This window comes from Lissotriton vulgaris, chromosome 10 (assembly GCF_964263255.1).
Source record: "Lissotriton vulgaris chromosome 10, aLisVul1.2, whole genome shotgun sequence".
NCBI classification, from domain to species: Eukaryota; Metazoa; Chordata; class Amphibia; order Caudata; family Salamandridae; genus Lissotriton; species Lissotriton vulgaris.
This window is the reverse complement of record NC_141698.1, coordinates 139966457-139977094: the sequence shown is the minus strand read 5'-3', so window position 1 is coordinate 139977094 and position 10638 is coordinate 139966457.

Below are 10638 nucleotides of genomic sequence, written 5' to 3'. Positions count from 1 at the left end.
AGCGGGCTGAGCTGAGCGCGAGGGGCCGCGCTGAAAGTAAGTCAGAGTTCACGGGTACAGAGGTAGCCTGGGCAGAGGCTGTCAGAGTCAGAAGCCAGAAAAGAGGTTCGATGGCAGAAATTCAGGGCCTACTCGGCCAGAGCAGGAAAACATGTAAAGTGTACTACAAAAAGACGGTGGCATAGCATACTTAGGAACGGACTACATAATCCATTCAGGGTGGATCTGAAAGAGGACAAGTTAACGTTGGACGCAAATGTATTTGCGTCTTCATAGCTGGCACAGGAGGGAAGTTACATGCACTTTAAGCTGGTACATGGAGTCGGTGGGGTACGCGCTAGGGAACATAACATGACCAAAAATTTATATTTCCTCATTCCCTCCTTGTTCCCTACGGACCCTTCATGATATATCGATCCTCATGAATCGATCAGTTTGTTCTTGTAACATCATTTGTTCTTCTTTCTTTCGTTTACGTTTTGAGAGAAAACTGGAATGTTCAATACATGACGTGGCACACAGTCCACAAATCGCTGGCCCACACTGCAGGCACAGGCAGCAACTGAATACTAGGACTAGGCCAATGCCTAGGAAGGATAGGATCTTCCATCCCCAAGCTGTTAACGTTGTCCAGAACCAACCGGACCAAGTCCAGGTGCCTGGATTCTGATGTATCTGATTTGCAATTTTATGGAGACGGGTGATAGCTTGATATACAGATGGTGCGTTTTGTGGTATGAAAACACAGCAACTTGACCCGATGACCTTACAGGCTCCACCTCTATCTGCCAAGATGACGTCAATAACAAGACGATTCTGAAGGACAACAACCCGCATGGCGGACTGTTCTTCTGTTAAGTTACCTAAGGCGGAGGCAGTTTCATTCACTACTGCTTCAAGTGTTCTAGTTAATCTGCGTATTAATTTACTATTCTGGACAGGTCCTAAGAAGAAAAAGAATCCTTTATTAAAGTCGGTGTACTGTTCCCATGCCGTTTCTGTGTAGTCGACAAGTGGGATATCTCTTCTGGGTCTATTCTTTACTAGATTGGTATTTCTATGGTAATCAGGTGGAGCTAGGAAAACAGGTGGCAGAAGGAATGCAATGTAACAGGTACCATCCCAATCTGGAGGTAGACGTATGTATGCGGTATGACCACAAACAAAGTAAGAATGACTAATAGCTTTAAAGGATGATTTACCTTGGTCACTGAATTCGACCACAGTAGTGCATTTACTATGACCTAGGTGTACTGAACCTTTCTTCTTGATACATAATTCACCAGTGACTGGCAATACTGACATAATGGGTAGAACTGGCGTAGCTTCGGACTCGACAGTAAGAATCATAAGGCTAATTGTATAATTACCTAATCCATATACTTCATTTTCTAGATCAGTTCCTATTCTAGTGGGAAGTCCTTCCTTATCTGGGTAACAGACGTCTAACAGGACCAAGTTCAGGTTTCCCCAAACCCAACCCCCATCGAAAACAGCAATGTCAGAATCTAAGGAATTAATTATTTTAAACCATGCTCCGCAGGAGCCATTGTGAGTGAATGGGTACGGAAAGAGGGGCAGAGCTCCCTTGTAATTCTGGTAGGGAGGGAGTCGGCCACATATCCAGCAATTTGTAGCGTTATTAGTTTGATGAGAATGATGTAGCATACTAATGAATGTATTGTTGCGCAGCGCAAGTCTGTAGGAAAGCTCGTGTGGAGGTAACTCACTAAAAGTGTGTTCAGCAGAGACATTATAGGCAGATTGTTCACGCTTGAAAATAGGGTAATAGATGGGCAAAACGATGCTAACAACAATAATTAAAATACTCAGAATAAACATGATTAATAGTGTCACTATACAGTGACTACGAAGTGATTTACAATATGTACGTTTCTTTGCTTCTCTCTCTCTCTCTCTATCTCGATCTAGGGGATACATGTCAGAAACTATTTAACCGATTCACCTAGGGGAGGACTTAAACAATTAAACTGTCTGACTTGCTAGATCGTAATTTCATGCGATAACTTTCTTGAGGAGTTTTTTCTCGTTCAGGTTCTTTAAAGTCTTTTTGTTCGACACAGTCTTTGGTGGGGGTGGACGAGTCTCGATCAGGTTTCAGTCCAGAGAATTTTTTTATATGACTCGTGTGAACCCACCCCTTTCTTCCTTCTATTTTCACGGCCGTCCTGGTGGTTAGAAGAACGGTCTTCGGGGACTTCCAGCGGGGCTCCAGCGGACTCTTTCTGTCGAAGTTGCGAACGAGCACAATATCGCCAGGACGGACGTCGTGTGGCTTTACATCAGTGTTGTCAGGGAAGGCTGCGGCAACCTGTGAACGACATGATTGGAGTGCAGACATCAAGGAGGCAAGGTAATCTGTCAACATAGTACAATCAACATCAGTAATCTTTTTCGGAATGGGCGTCCCCCACATATTCGGTGGTCTGCCAAAGACCACCTCGTACGGGGATAGCCCTGATCTCGAATGGGCGACCATTCTCATGTAGAATAGTGCCACTGGCAGGGCGACTATCCAGTCGACCCCTTTCTCCTGGCATATTTTGGCAAGGCGGATCTTTAGTGTCTGGTAATGCCTTTCTACAAGGCCTGCTGCTTCGGGATGTCGGACACAATGGAACTTCCACTGGTATCCCAGTAATAAAGAAACTTCTTTCATTAATGCAGATGAGAATGGCTGACCGTTATCTGAGTACACGACACGAGGCAAGCCGTATCGTGGGAAGAATTCACGAACCAGCTGCTTGGCAGTGGTCGGAGCAGTGTAATCTGGGACTGGGTATGCTTCGGTCCAGCGGGACAGAGCACAGACAACTACGAGAACGTATTTAAATCCTCGACAACGGTCCATCTGGATATAATCCATCTGGAGGACTTCAAAAGGGTGATCGGGAGGATGAAATCCACCTTGCTCTACAGGGACGCTTTTACCTGGATTGAACTGGCAACAGATCATGCAAGTACGCACTTTCTGTTTTGCGGCTGCTCGTAAGTGTTTATTGTTCCAAAGATTTTGTAAACTGTCTAACATCGCATTCTCTCCTAGATGTGCAGGACTATGTGCTGTATTTATCATGACTTGAACCATAGAGTCAGGGAGAAACCATGTAGATTTTCCCTTCGTCATCCAACCTTGATCTGTCTGGATCCCTCCTAGTTCAATCCATTTCTTTATTTCTTCTGGAGTAGCATGTGTCTGAATGTCGATAACATCTAGTGTGGGATCCCTGACTGTCATACAGTTTGTCGGATCTGTTGTCTTTGTCATATCAGTTGTCTGAGTATGAGTCAGTGCTGTATGTTTTGCTGTCTGATCTGCCAGGTCGTTACCCTGGGAAACAGAATCTGTGACTTTAGTATGTGCTTTACACTTCATGACGGATATGGCTGAAGGCAGATGTATTGCTTCTAACAGTGCTTGAATGAGGGGACCGTGTTGTATCTTGGCACCATGAGAGGTCAGAAAACCTCGTTCTTGCCATAGCATGCCGAAGTCGTGAACAACTCCGAATGCATAACGGGAATCAGTGTATATGTTGACATTTCTGTTCTTGGCTAGAATACAGGCTCGGGTCAGAGCGATGAGCTCTGCCGCTTGAGCAGACAGTGTATCAATACGATGTGTTTCTTTAACTTCAGTTTCAGTGGTCACGGCATACGTGGCCACTAAATCTCCTGTATTTGTTCTCATACATGAACCGTCCACATAAAGTGTCAGGTCTGGATTTGTCAATGGAACATCTGTTAAATCTCGTCGAGGCTTTGTTACTGCATTAATGATCTCTATGCAATCATGTGGAACTGGATCTGTCATAACTGTAGGTAACAGTGTTGCTGGGTTCAAGATACTGCAGCGTCTGATTTCTATGTGTGGCTGGAATAGTGTCAATTCGTAACCTGTCAGTCGTGCTATGGTCAAGTGTTGAGTTTGGGTTCTGTTTAAAAGAACCTCTACAGAATGTGGAACTTGTACTGTTAACTGATGACCTAAAACAATTGAATCGCTCTGTCTGATTGCTAACGCCGTTGCTGCTACTGACTTTAAGCACGCAGGGAGTGCCTGGGCTACTGAATCTAATGTGCTTGAAAAATAAGCGCAAGGCTTATGTGAACCTGCTTGATCTTGAGTGAGGACAGACAATGCTGTACCATCACGTTCTGTAACAAAAAGTGTGAACGGTTTACTGTAACATGGTGTCGCTAAAACTGGTGCTTGACATAATGCTTTCTTTAATTCCTCAAAGGCTTGTGTATGTTCCTCAGTCCAAGGGAGGGCAATCGAAGTCGCTGCCTCCTGCGTCGTTAACTGGATGAGTGGTTTAGCTAGAAATGCATATTGAGGAATCCATTGTCTGCAGTACGAGGTGAGGCCTATAAAGGCCCGCACTTCCTTTTGTGTCTGGGGTCGTGGCATATTTACAATTAGCTGAATGCGATCGGGAGTGAGCTGTCTCCCCACTTTGGACAGCAAGTGACCCAAGTACACAACTTGCTGAACACAGAATTGTAGCTTCGAAGGAGACACCTTGTGTCCCTTGTCGGCCAGGAAATGTAAAACTGTCAATGATGCTTGTTCACATTTGGGCTCACTTCGTGCGGTGATCAGCAGATCATCGACGTATTGCAGTAAAGCGGTGTTAACTGGCATTTGAATACAATCTAGTTGTCTTTTCAGTGCTTGGCTATAGATGCTGGGGCTTTCTGTGAATCCTTGAGGTGCGCGGGAAAATTTGAAACTTCGTCCATTTAAACTGAATCCGAAGAGATATTGGCTCTCCGGATCAATAGGTACACTGAAGAAAGCGTTCTTGAGATCAATTACAGTAAAGAACGTTGCTTCGGAATCAATAGCAGTCAATAGAGAAGAGATATCGGGGACCACAGGATACTGTGGTACAATGCATTTGTTCAGCTCTCGAAGATCAATCACCAACCGATATACTGGCGGTGCATTGGGGTCGGTACGTTTAAGAATTGGAATGATGGGTGAATTACAGACATTGGAGTCGGTCTCTACGACCACTCCCTGGGCAATTAGCTCTTCAATGATTTTCAGTAAAGCCACTACAGCATCGGGTGGTAACTTGTATTGTCTGATTCTGGGTAGAACAACTCCTGTCTTGAGTGTAACACGATATGGAGTGATATGCATACAACCTACATCAGCTGGGCCTTTTGCCCATAGGTGATCTGGTACATTTTTCAATCTGACATCAAAATCTCGTAAAACATAATGACCCTTGAAATCCCGTAGAAAGAGTCTAACTCCCTCTGGGGAACAGCATATTATAGCTCCTAGAGCCTTCAGTGTTTTAATTCCTAACAGATTTTCTGGACATGATTTCGTAAGTAACAAATCTGTAACTCGGGATAATGGACCCACAGCTAATGGTACTGGTTCCGATACTTCATTTACAATAGGCTGTCCTGAAAAACCAAGGGAAACATTCTGTGAGCCTGAGAGGGGTGCCCCTGGGACTTCATTATGACTGATAGTAGTGCGACTTGCCCCTGTGTCAATTAAAAACTTTCTGTCTTTTCCCAATACGTGACTGTGTACATAAGGACCTTCTTGATCTACAGGAATTTCAATAAGAGGCAACCCACCTTCCCTCTCTAGGCTGTTTCATGTGTATCGGGGATAATCTGGATATGCCGATTGGGCATACTGGTACATCTGTTGTGAAACTTGCTGAGTCGCGGCAATGGGCTGTGGCTGTGGTACTGCTACTGTCTGTGCTGTGTGGGATGAAGCATGCATAGGCTGTGTGTTCTGCATCGGCTGTACATTTTGTGAGGTCTGTTGCTGGACCTGATCGTGTCTAGGCGGATGCGGTCTTTCTTTAGTTTTTCCTGTTGAGATGTTATGTTTCAGGACTGGGCATTCATGTACGTAATGACCTGGCTGCTTGCCGTAATAACATGTCCCTTTAACGGGAGCTGTAGTGTGATTTGTCTGGGCCCCACCTTTTCTTTGACCGTCGGCTGGGACCGTCTGAGCTACTAACATTTTCATTTTCGTGTCTTTCATACGTTTCTGTTCCTGATCTTGTTCTTCTCTAATTCTGTTCTGATGATATTGTAACATTTGTAACATCTGGGATGGCGTATTTGCCTGCCAAGTACTTTCAACTTTGTACACTCTATTTTTAACTAATGGTAGGGAATTCTCGACTAATTTTGATACGAAAAGGTGTGGATATGACTCGCTGCTATGTTGTAGGCCACTATTTATAATGAAACATTTCTCGAATCTTGAATAGAAGTCACTAGTATCTTCATCTTGTTTCTGTTTACAGGACGAGATTGCGTCCCAATCTTCTTTTCTAGTTGTCAATAATCTTGGTAAAACCTGTACTATTAATCCGGGTAATGCTTTAGTCCTGTCCCCAAGGCCTAACCCTGGGATTCGTTTGCTTTCTTCGTCTTCTATTTCTGCCCATGCTATCTTTGCCTCCCCCACCTCCCAATCCTTTTCCTTTAATTTCTCGTAAATGCCCGTGGGCAACAGTACCTTCAACATTTTCATAATATCATCATACGTGTAATCTCCCATCAGTAACATGTCTTTGAGCTCCCTGTGAAAACCTGCAGGGTCTTTATCGTGACACGGGACTAGTTTCTTCATTTCTAACAGTTCTAACTTAGTCAGTGGTGTGTGAACATACACACGTTTCAAGACTTGATCCGCACCCATAACTGGGTGTACTTCTCGTAAGGGATTCTGACTTTCAATGCCACTCAGGCATTGCATGTGATACGTTTTCCTTTCTGGGGGCGGAGCGGGAACATATTCGGAACTTATGAAGGTGTTATATTTATGTCGTTGTTCTAGAATTATTTGTATTAACTTGGTACTGAAACCTCTCCATCTATCCATGAGTAGTGCTTCTAATGTTTCGTGTAAGGGACCTGGATCGGAATGGTGGTTTCTGAACTTGATGAGGAGGTGCTGAATCATGTATACACCTGCTATTTTCTGCTCGTCTGGGGAAAGGTTCAAGAATGTCTGCGCTAACGTATCATCATTATATATGTCTGGGTTTTCGGCCCATAACACTGCTGACCGGGCTAGTTCCTGTTCATCCATAGAATTGAGTACATGGTACCCCATTCGGTCTCGAAGCCTTTTATCAGTTTCCTGGAACTGATGTTCAGAAGAATTCGGGTTTGTTAAAGCAGAGAGAAAAACTCTCTTGTTTTCCGGACGGATGCCTTTCCTAAGGTAGTTTCCCTTACCTACATACGCTATAGTATCTGTAGACCTTCCTGGTTCTGCAAGTTCTTCTTCCTCCTCGGAGGAAGCTTTGTCATTCCCTTTCTGGTGAGCCGTTATCACTGCCCTTCTAATTTTCTGGTACATACTGGCTATGCAAGCCCCCCTGTCATGTTTTCCTTCGGCTATATTTTGACCCCACTTGGTTAGTGCATCTAATTCACTTTGATCTGTCTCAGGCCTGTCTCGTTCTCTTATTAGACAATTTATGAGAAATCGTAATATCTGTGCTTGAATGTCAACTTTCTGCTTATCCATGGCATCCTTGATACTGTCAGGGTCTTTCCCTGTCTGAACAAACTCATATATTCTATCTAGACGCTCCTTCATTCCTACATAGCATAGCAAGATATCAGTGGCAGATCTTAATCGTAGGGATGCCAATATCATTAGATCGTTTCTTCCGGGTACTGGATCATATCTGCAAACTGACATGTTTTCCTTTAATGCGTCAAGGCGGGGGGACTGGAACGTAGGGAGACTCTGCGTGTCCCTGAAATTGAATCTGCGTGTCAATGGCGGGGTCCGAAGACCCGCAGTCGCACCTCCTGAGGCGGAAGCTTGGGCATTATCTCCTTGCGGAGTCTGTATCTGTACTTGAATTTGTCTTTTAGTAGGATCAGGTAGAACTGGTTTCGGTAGGTCAATCTTGGGTGCGGGAAGTGGCGGAGCTGGCGGAACGGGGGAGGTCTGTCGCGGTACCGGCGGAACATGATCTGGGGGCGTAGTGCCACCCCCATCCCTGTCATTAGGCAGGGCACGAACAGGCAGATTGGTGTAAGCTGGTGCTACATCCTCTAGATAAGAATTTAAGAATATGTCTTTAGTAGTCTTATGCATTACTTTAGTTGGAACTAATGGTGGCGGTAAGTTTTTCGGTATTTCTGATAGGCCTTCAGATGTGCCCTCGGCCGCGAGATACATTCCGTTTACAAGATTGTTTCGGGCACGGTCTATTTGTTCTGTTTTTACTCGGATCCCTTCAATAACCAATTCGTTTTCTTGGGCCTTTTCTGATTCTTTAAGTCTGTCTTCTCTACGGAGTGCTTTCTCAGCACGCTTATGTGATTCCTTACGCCAGAATTCTATGGCGTCTTTCTGGGATTGTCTAGCTTTCTTTTTCCATAATGCTTCTTCTACCTTCATGATGCACTCGGCATCCCATGTTCCGGTAGTGGGCCATCGGTGTCTTTCGTCCAGATGCTTGGTGTAATCGGCCCATAAATCTAGATATAATATGGCATCTATGCCATGTTTGTGGTACATAAAATTACCTGGAGTGTCCCTAGGGGGAATAGGAATTTCTTCCTCCAGTATCCCTTTCCTAGTTCCTATCTGCTTTAACTTGTTGAAAAACGGCATTTTCTTACTTATTACTGAATGCTCAATCCTTATTCCTTAATACTCTTGACAGCTAGTTTATACGAGAGAACACAATAATACACATTTAAACAGTCACATTCATACCACGACATTAATCACATAAGAACATTTAAGACATAGATGACTATCCCCTATACTGGATGTACTGCTCAACAGTACAGATACACTGGTGTAACAGTGCAGAAATTCGGAATACTAGATATACTGCTAAACAGTACAGATACACTGCCTAAAAACAGTGCAGACCGGACTTGCGTACCCAAACCCGTCTAGATACGACCCAGCAATGGTACTCACCGGGAAGCACGGAAACAGAAGGCCTCGGAAAACTCGACTGGACTCGACTCGGTACTTCGGAAAACTTCGGAAAACTTCGGAGAACTTCGGAAAACCTCGGAAAACTTCGGAAACCTGGTGGGCCTCTTGACACCTCGGACCTTGCTTCTTTCGGCTAGGCTCTGGTCGGGATCCTCCGCACTCCTCACCGCCTCGTCTGGGCACTGATCGCAGTCTTCGTCACCTCCTTGGGTCAGAGGGAGATGCAGGAAATCCTGCCAGTACGCGTAGGTTCCTTCTAACTGATGGCAGGGGACAGAGCTTGCAACGCACCAACCGGCGCGTGAGGTGGGGGAGGGGTCCCTATTCGGGCGCCAAAATGACGTAAATAATTAATTTACTCTCTTAATTTCTATGCAGGTAAGTACTTAATCAATAATAACTCAATCGGAATGAAAAAAAGACAGAGTCCGTGGTGTTAGAGTTTCTAAGGGTTTTTATTCCTCATAAAGGAATGGTCTTGACCAGGATATCATGTTCTGACCACCACAGGGGTGTCAGAAGGGATAGAGCAAACTTTATTGACATTACATAGCTTATATACTTAATTCACATCATAAGTAATAGTGCAAGAGGCGTAACAGCTGAGAGAAGACAAGATAACAGTATACACGTGGTACTAGTACGTAATCAAGAGGCGTGAACTAGGCGTGAACCAGAGGTGTGTGCTAGAAACGTCACTGATAGGTGACGCAAGTGGGTGGCACCAAGGGGTGGTGCTAACAGAATTGTTGCAATGTCAGCAGAAATCGGAAGCTTGGATGCGCGCGCAGCTGCATGACGTGTGATTGACGGGGTGCAGGGGACTTGACATTTACACTGAGGGAAAGAGACAGAAGTCTGGCATGTCAGATCAACTTGTACTTTTATCATATCTGATATCTGATGTTTAGGAACCATACTATCTGGGCGGAAAGGTCTCTAGGGCAGAGGCTATTCTATGCTAACTGTGAATGCGTGTATAAGCGCCTAAGTGTCTGCATGAGAAGCGTGGGGGCACGGGGCCTTCCATGGAAGCATGGTAACAGAGGCTATGAATTACTTGCATTGAGACAGGTCGGCCCTTTGGCTCTGCAGCTGGGGAGGATGTTTACTGGAGCTAGTAGGCAGGAATGCATTCTCGAGGATCTGAACAGATAACTCGAAGGTTATAGTCAGTCTTGGCAGAAAGCGGGCTGAGCTGAGCGCGAGGGGCCGCGCTGAAAGTAAGTCAGAGTTCACGGGTACAGAGGTAGCCTGGGCAGAGGCTGTCAGTCAGAAGCCAGAAAAGAGGTTCGATGGCAGAAATTCAGGGCCTACTCGGCCAGAGCAGGAAAACATGTAAAGTGTACTACAAAAAGACGGTGGCATAGCATACTTAGGAACGGACTACATAATCCATTCAGGGTGGATCTGAAAGAGGACAAGTTAACGTTGGACGCAAATGTATTTGCGTCTTCATAGCTGGCACAGGAGGGAAGTTACATGCACTTTAAGCTGGTACATGGAGTCGGTGGGGTACGCGCTAGGGAACATAACATGACCAAAAATTTATATTTCCTCACCCTGCCTGGAGGGCCAGTGAGCTGGCCCCTGGCCCAGCCTTGCCCCCCCTGCCTGCCCAAGGACTTGTTTGCTGGGGC